Genomic DNA, 8,158 nt, shown 5'->3' on the forward strand with positions numbered 1-8,158 from the left:
GTAATGATTAAAAGACAGGTGTGTTTTGCAAAGTTAAAGGTGAGTAAAGGGATCTAATCAAAGATAAAGAAAACCATGAAGCGTATGTCCATCAATAAACAAACTGACTTTCTACCAATGCATTAACTGTGACAAGACTGTTTTGCTCTATGTAATTAACTCAGAGTTATTGTAAAAACAGGAACAATCTGCCATAATCATTTAGAAACCTTAATATCATAAAGGTTTTTTTGAATTTCATCAAAAATGCAAATACTAGCTGTAAACATTAGAAGGCTATTAAATCTGGAATAATCTGTTCTTTGGCAGCAGTTATAAATTATATGTGCTTCTGTTTAAAAAAACAAATACAGTAAATAAACTTATACATTTCACTTTTAAGTAAAAATCCCTTACATTCACAGGTCTATATAATCCACACTGATTGTTAATATCCTTAGCAGATGCACCATGTTATTTCATGATGCCCTCCTCCATATTATTTCATTCCAAAGGGCTTGAAACAAATCGTTTTTACTTCTTAGTAGTCAAACTGAGCTCATTCTGTTCCTGTTCTTAGATTACTGCTTAACAGTTTAGCTGAGGGTTATTATGCAAAGTTTAATCAGCTAGGTTTAAAAAAAGCTTAAAATCTAAAGTCAACTTTGCCAGCCGCGACACATTTCCAATCTAAAACTTTTAAACACTCTGTTTTACCCTCAGAAGATTTCAGAATGCTTTTAGTGAGCCATTTAGGGTGAAATAACATAAGTCTCTCTAAGACATGGAGCATGGCTGTGTGAGTGTTGGAGGGCTGCACCAAAATAGTCAAAAACCAGAAGCACTTCAACCCTGAACTGCGAAGGATGTGGAGCAGTAACTCTCATCCGGCTGTAGAGCATTGAAGGATTTCACAATGGGCAACAGTGTGTGCAGAATCGCCATAGAGAGCTCCTTTCCTCCGAGTAAAAATGCTTGCTTACTGATCCATACTCTGTCTCAGGACATTGACTTTAAAACTGCAGCAGACTTTTCTCCAGCATTATCTCTGCTTTTGAACTAATGCCTTATGTTGGGAGCAAGAATCCTATAAAAGATCAAGTTTAATTGAAGTTATGCTGCTTACAATCCCTACGTCAACATTATTAAGTCAACAGTATTAGGATGCTCATATAATGAAGATAAAACCCGTCTCTACATCATTAAAGATTCATTATTCATAACAGAATTTAGTTGACGCTGACCTTCAGACTTCAACTTATGGTGCCCTGCAAAGTATCTATACCCCTTGAACTTGAGGGATTTACATATTTCTCACTCTCAGTCTGAGCCAGAGTTTTAATCTTTGCAGAGATCTACTGAAACTATTTTTTTGTACCTCAACTGAAGAATTACATTCAAGTTGGTTTTAACTAAAGCCTCTCATGTAGCAATAATGAAAAGTGTCTCAAGTGTTGTATCATTGATAAATTACTGAGAAAATGAAAGACATATATCCACTGTATCTCCTTGAAAAATGTATTGTTGTTTTTCTTCTGCTGATCTGAGCTGCTCTGTTTGGCGCCACCAACTGACTGAGTCTATTATTGCTCCTCCCTTATCACTTTTAGTTCTTTAACTCACATAGCCAACATAGTCACACAAATCCAGGCTTGAAGCAGCCGTTTGTTGAGATTAATAGGGAAATCAAGTCTCCTACGGTCTCTGTCTGAGCAAAGAGAAGTGCTGACAAGATGGTGTAAATAAATTACGAGTAACAGTATAGACACAAATGTTGCAGCCTTTTTTGGGAATGTAATTCTAATTGAAGGTCAAAGAAATGATACAGGATTTTAAGTTAACCCAATGCTAATACTGATTTAAGATGTCTGCCATGTATTTGTAGCTGGACCCCTCCTAGTATCTGTGAACATACTTTTTAATGATTTGCCAAAGATTCACAATGACATTTTTTTTTCTGTTCTTTGGTGAATTCCCTTCCACCTGCCCAGAATCGTTACCATTTTCCTTAACCTTTCTATAAAAGCCACCATCCCAAAAACAATTGTTTCACAGAGTGGGTGGTGTGTTCATGGTGATGGCTTAACACAGTAATGCTTTGCATATAGACCAAAAATGTAAAATTTGGTGTCTGAGCAAACTTTAAATAGGAATTGCCATGGCTTTTTATTCAGCATTGCCTTTCGTCTTGCTCCATTTTCTCAATGGTTACATTTGTTGGTTAACTGATTGTTGTCCTTTCAGATTTGTGCAGCTTGTTCACATTTATGGCCCTGTTTGGCTGCTGTTTGCTCACTGTGGTTTTCAACTTCTGCATACAACTTCTAATAATACATCAAATTCAGGAAAAACAACTAAACAAAAACGGACGATCCAGTTGTCTACCAATTCTATTTTGTGGTTGCCATGAACCAGATGGCTGAGAATTTACACAGACATATGTTAGAAAAGACTTTCCTACCTTGGTTGAAGGGGTAATACTCTTTGGGAGTGGCTGTGGCAATCAAAAGTTTGGGAACTCCTGTTCTAAATGAATCACCCACAAATGAATCAGTATTGAATCATCCACAGCTGGACTTCATTTACTAATAAGTTGATAACACGGGATTTAATATGAGCAATGCAGAGTAAACATTGCCAAACACTAACACATATTTAGTTCTAAAAAAGGACATTGAAAACCTCATGTTTTACCACCTCAAATTGATTCACTACTTCAGTTGGTCTGTCACATACAGTTTAAATTAAATACATAAAAATTTTGTATTTAATAGAACAAAATGGGAAAAGGTTGTGCATAATTTTGTCCTCTGATTTAATTTAACTTTCCCTGTTTAAATGAAACTTTAAACAAAAGCTATTAAACTGTCAACTTTGCAGATTAGCAATGTTTTTAACAGGGACACAAACAGCAGGAAACTTTGATGGCCTCTTAAACCTGTATGATAAACACAAATGTTGGCGACTTTCAAGGAGCTTAAACATGGTCTGAGGTCAAATGTACAAAGCCTTGTAATTATTCTAACAAAAGAACAAGTTAACATTGATTGCGAACTCACTACAAATTAGGCCTTAATTGGTAATCTTCCAGGCTGGTGGATCCTCCTCCTTTTGTTTTCCTGCTCTTATCTGAGCAAGGTGCTTATAGTTACTGAGAAGGTTCCTCTTGTCGAGTAGCTATAATCAAAGTCAAGGTAATGACTAAAGGTCTAATAAAATAGTACTACTAGATATCATGTCAATCAAAAACTACTTGGCTGGAAAAAAGATATGTTCAAGCAAAGAAAATCAATCCCTAAGTTAAGGCTTGACACTAAAGCCATCCAAGAATCTTTACTCTTCAATGAAGGGTTATTTTCTAATATTTATTTCATGACCCAGAGAAAGCATGCTTTAAGCACTCACATGAACAAACCTTGGTCTGCACATGCTCTTAACCATTTGTTAAAGTGATTCATGAGGATCCGTGTTGGAAATTGATGATTCGTAGCAGCCCAGATGTCATTCAAGAATCCCCCTTTCTTTATTCACAGTTTAAAACTCCCACACACATCCCTATCTGGAGCCATCCAACCATTCATATTCACCTCCATGTTATCCATTTTCATTTGTAAAATTTATACCCCGCTCTGTAGCTTCTGGCCTCCTTTAAATCCATAAGATGATTCGCAGTATATGCCACATAGCATGCCTTTTTTCTCTCTCTACAGATGATTGGTGGTTTACACTTTCATAACCAGGGGTTGACATATCATTCTGTGGGTCAGATGGCTTATTGTAGGATGAACCATAAATCTTGACAATGATTGGCAGAAGATCACAGAAGCGCAAGCTAGGTATATAAAAAAAAAACAATCTTATGGATTTTTCTGAGATGAGAACAGTGCTTCTTTCAGTATTGATTAAGGGAATTTGCTGTAATTGACCACTGTTGTTATAGAAAGCAAATTAAAATATATAGCCCGGTTATACTCATTTTAACTTTGGTCTAAACATACGTACATTTCTGTAAAAAGTTTGCTTCTTTGCTTTGTTGAATCATGGGATGCAATATTTAAAAATAAACTGAGTAATTAAATGTTTTTAAAATAGTTTCACTAAATAAAGACAAAGTCAGGCTAATGACTACCCTTAACAGCAGTAACAGATAGGCCTACTTTGTTTGTATCTCATGAATTAAGTCCCCAACTGGGACATTGTGTCCAATGTAATTAGTAGAAATCTTAATTAAGCCAAGCTGGAAGGTTTTCCAGTATGTCTGTGGTGTTTACGGTTCTACAACAGTATGTCTAAGCAGTATGTTAAAAGTGGCCTAACTAAAGTCCAGACTTTAGTTAGGTCACAACTTTTATTTTCTGTTTGAGAAATTTATAGTTTGCTTTGCTACGTTACCTTTGAATCATTGTCTTTTTGCTTAATACTGCAACTGGACAAGAATTCCTGCACTGATGAATGAACATTCCCCTGAAGGATGTTCTGTTCTGAAATGCTGGGTTAGCTTTAGGTCTGGTGCAACATGACACACATCATCCAAAAAGGTTCAACCTTTTCCCATCAGTTCAAAGAATATTGCCCCAAAGGACTAGGGGATCAAAAGGTTTGAAGGCAAAAGTCATGCAGGCCATTGTATCATTTCAGGTAACTAGTGTTTTTTGACATGGAAATCACCCATGGTTGTCACTTTTTGTAGATTTATATAAGGCTTCAGACACATTTTTTAAGAAACCTAGCAGCAAAAAGTTATTTCACCTCTATATTTTACTGTGCATGTAAATGTTGAATCATAAGCTTAGTTTTTTAGCTTTATATATATATAAAAAAAATTTACCCCTCTACTTTCCGCCTGACTTTATGTGGTGTTGAGATAAGTTTGGTCTTTGTTTTTTATTGTTCCAGCTTTGATCAACTTTCATTGTTTTGACTATAAATATGGTCAGCACTATAATGTGGGTAGATGTTGCAATTTAGCTGACTTTTGCCCAGGCATGTCCAAAGTCTGTCTTTGTGGGCTCCTGTCTTGCTGGTTTCTCTGCTTCAGCATAGCTGATTTCTATTGAAGGGTGATTAACAGGCCTCTGGTGAAATTCAATGATGAGAATGAGCTTTGCTGGAGTTGGGAACCATCTAAAACGTGTAGCACAGTGGGACTGGATGACTGTTCTTGGACAGGCCTGATGTTAAATGGTAAATTCTCTAATTTCTTTCCTGTTTGAAATATTAGCTAAAATAAAATTAAGTATTTGATCACTACAGGAGAAATTATAACTTTTAAATTATTAAAAATTACTTAAATAGGTTATGAGTTAAGATGCTAAAAGCAATTGACAGATTTCCACCAACTTCGATAGTTTTAGATTTTCTTCAACAATTTATTGGATTTCTTTTGCAAAGTAAAAAAATCTGAATTCCCTTGAATTTTCTGCAATGAGATTTTATCAGAATCAGTATATTCTGAGACCTTTAAAGCACCATTACGACTGACAAGACAGAAAAAATAATTAATATAATTTTTATTTTTGTAAAATATGAAAATGACACAAGTCTTAACCTTTAAACATTATATAGCTGTCATGACTTGTAGTTACTCTAAATGGCAAAATTACGGTTGGTCTTGAGGAAATATGTGGTGATAAGCAAAATTAAAATGGAATTTCCAAAGAGATTGTAAAATCAAATTTATTTTGCTCTCAAAGCAAAGCTTCCTTCATAGCATGTTTACACTTATTTCTTAGTTACAGAAACTTAGAGACTTGGACAGATTTTATTTGGTCATTTTTGTACACACAAGTGTAAACAAAAATAAAAATTTGTTAAGTACAGCTCTCTAGACTATTTCATTTTTTAAAGTGCAGGTAGGCAACAGTGATAAAAGAAAACATTGTGGTAATGTTTATTTATTTATTTTAGTTTATTTAAACTGAAATAAATGTTTATTTATTTATTTCAGTTTATTTAAACTGAATTCTGATTTAAATAAAAGAAACTTTGATTTTAACAAATAACAGTTTGGTTTGGTTTGTATTTCTGTGGTTTTGGTTCTTTAGATGGAGATGAGGCCTAAAAAAACAAACAAAAATAAAAGAATGGACAGATTGTGATGGTTTATGAGACTGTTTTGATGACGAGTGAGCTGAGCCTGAGGGTGAAACTCAGATTACTTTTCAGTCTAGTTTTATCTCTCGCCATCAGTCATGGGTGCTGGATAATGATCAAAACAAGATTTTGGGTTATAGACCCTCTTCAGGGGTTTTTGGCTCACCTACTGGGACAGTTTGGGTTGCTTAAATTTCCGGCTAAAAGGAACTGGGGTGGTGTCAAAAAGGAGTGCCTGCTAGACATCTCCCTCAGGATGTTTCCTGTAAGATTTATTTTGATGAGAACATGAGGCCTAACCAGAACTTAAGGGATTATATTTTCAATCTTAAGTGTGAATGCAAGAGAAGGATTTATTTTTTCCACAGTCAGGAAATGTGATAACACCATCTAAAACCTAGTGCCTCGGTCACGCTGACAAAATTATTCCGACAGGCCAGGCAGATTGTTATTTAAACCAACTCAAAAATCTGAATTTATATGTAAGAGATTTGTTTACAGTACCCCTCAGACAAGCTATGCCTTATTTTACCCAGTGGGTTTCTGCTGGTTGAAAGCAACACATAAAGAAAAAAGAGTGAGTCTAGTAGAGGTAATGAGTCATGTTGCTCTGAGCTCTGGAGGTGGGACAGATGGGACCATAAAGTCTAGACTGATGGAGTTTCTTAATGTGTCCAGAGTCTCATCTTGTTAAAGGGACATATAATTTTTGCCAGTACCTTTAGGAAAACACCACTTCTTAAATCTACCTCTAAGTTTGACTGTAGGATAAAGTTAAGTATGTGATATTATTACTATACTGACTTACCAGCAGGGATTTGAGAAAGCTGTGTGACCTGTCGACTGTAACATGTAAGGTCATCACACTGCCATTATTCAAAAATATTTTTTACCAATTCTACCAAAAATTTTTATTTTTTTTTATGTTTTGTTTTTTACTGCAGTTAACCTTTATCAGATCCATTTCATTACAAGAGGTAAAAAATACTCACCCAGGTACTGGTCCCGTTTAGATTTAGCTCCAATTTGTAAACTGTAAGATGTAAAACTACAGACATGGAGGGATTGTATATAATTCAATATTTTTCTTTTTTTATTATTATTTTTAAACTGTTGAAATACATTAAAGTTTTGTTATTGAGTCCAAATGATCATAAATGAGGGGCAACAAAAAAACAAATAATGCTACTTGCTTGAAAAAAAACAAACTATGCCAAAATAATTACTAGAAATAAAAGCTTGAAGTTCAAATTAAACCAGATACATCCAGATAATTGTACAAATTCTTAATTACAACTGTTGACAAGATTTAACAGTTTTTTCTAAGGTTTTAAACTATATATTCCGGCTTATTTTAAGCACACTGTGGTGAAGCCTATTCATAGTATCTAAATTGAACAAGTTATATAGCCTTGGGCTAATTGTAATATAATTTTTAATTTCTAAGGCAGTGGATTGTTTCCTCAGCTCTAGACATTTTCATTTATTTCTTTTTTGGTTTTAGGCAACATGTCCGTAATTTTAGGAAGACAAATGGGATTGAGATCTTTGGGTCATAGGGCAAATATCTAATCTCAAACCACCAATGGACCACACAGCCCTTCTCCTGCTACACTGACGCACTCTGCTCTAATAACAATTCAATTGTTCAAATTACCAATTGTCCCATTTAAAAGAGGGTTTGCAATATTTAGGAGCTGAAACCCCTATACATAATCACCCATTTTAAATGGAGATACACTCAAATAAATGGTTAGACTCTGCTCGTTTTTTCCATGATACATTTCTAACTATAATTGGAATATGTTGCAGTTAACATATACATCAACAAAAAGAAAAGACAATTTCAGTCCATGTCAAATATAGATGGACCCAACTGAAGATGATTTTGAAAGAGCTGCCCTGAACAGCTAAGACTCGTGTTGCATAATAGACAGTGGTGTCAAAAGTACACACATTTGTTACTAAAGTAGAAGTATAGATACTGCTGTTTAAAAACACTCTCGTAAAAGTTGAAGTATCAACTTGACCTCCTTACTCAAATAAAAGTGAGAAGTATGTGCTCCAAAAACTACTTAAAATATAA

Source organism: Cyprinodon variegatus, unplaced genomic scaffold (assembly GCF_000732505.1).
Source record: "Cyprinodon variegatus isolate N-32 unplaced genomic scaffold, C_variegatus-1.0 Scaffold214, whole genome shotgun sequence".
NCBI lineage: Eukaryota > Metazoa > Chordata > Actinopteri > Cyprinodontiformes > Cyprinodontidae > Cyprinodon > Cyprinodon variegatus.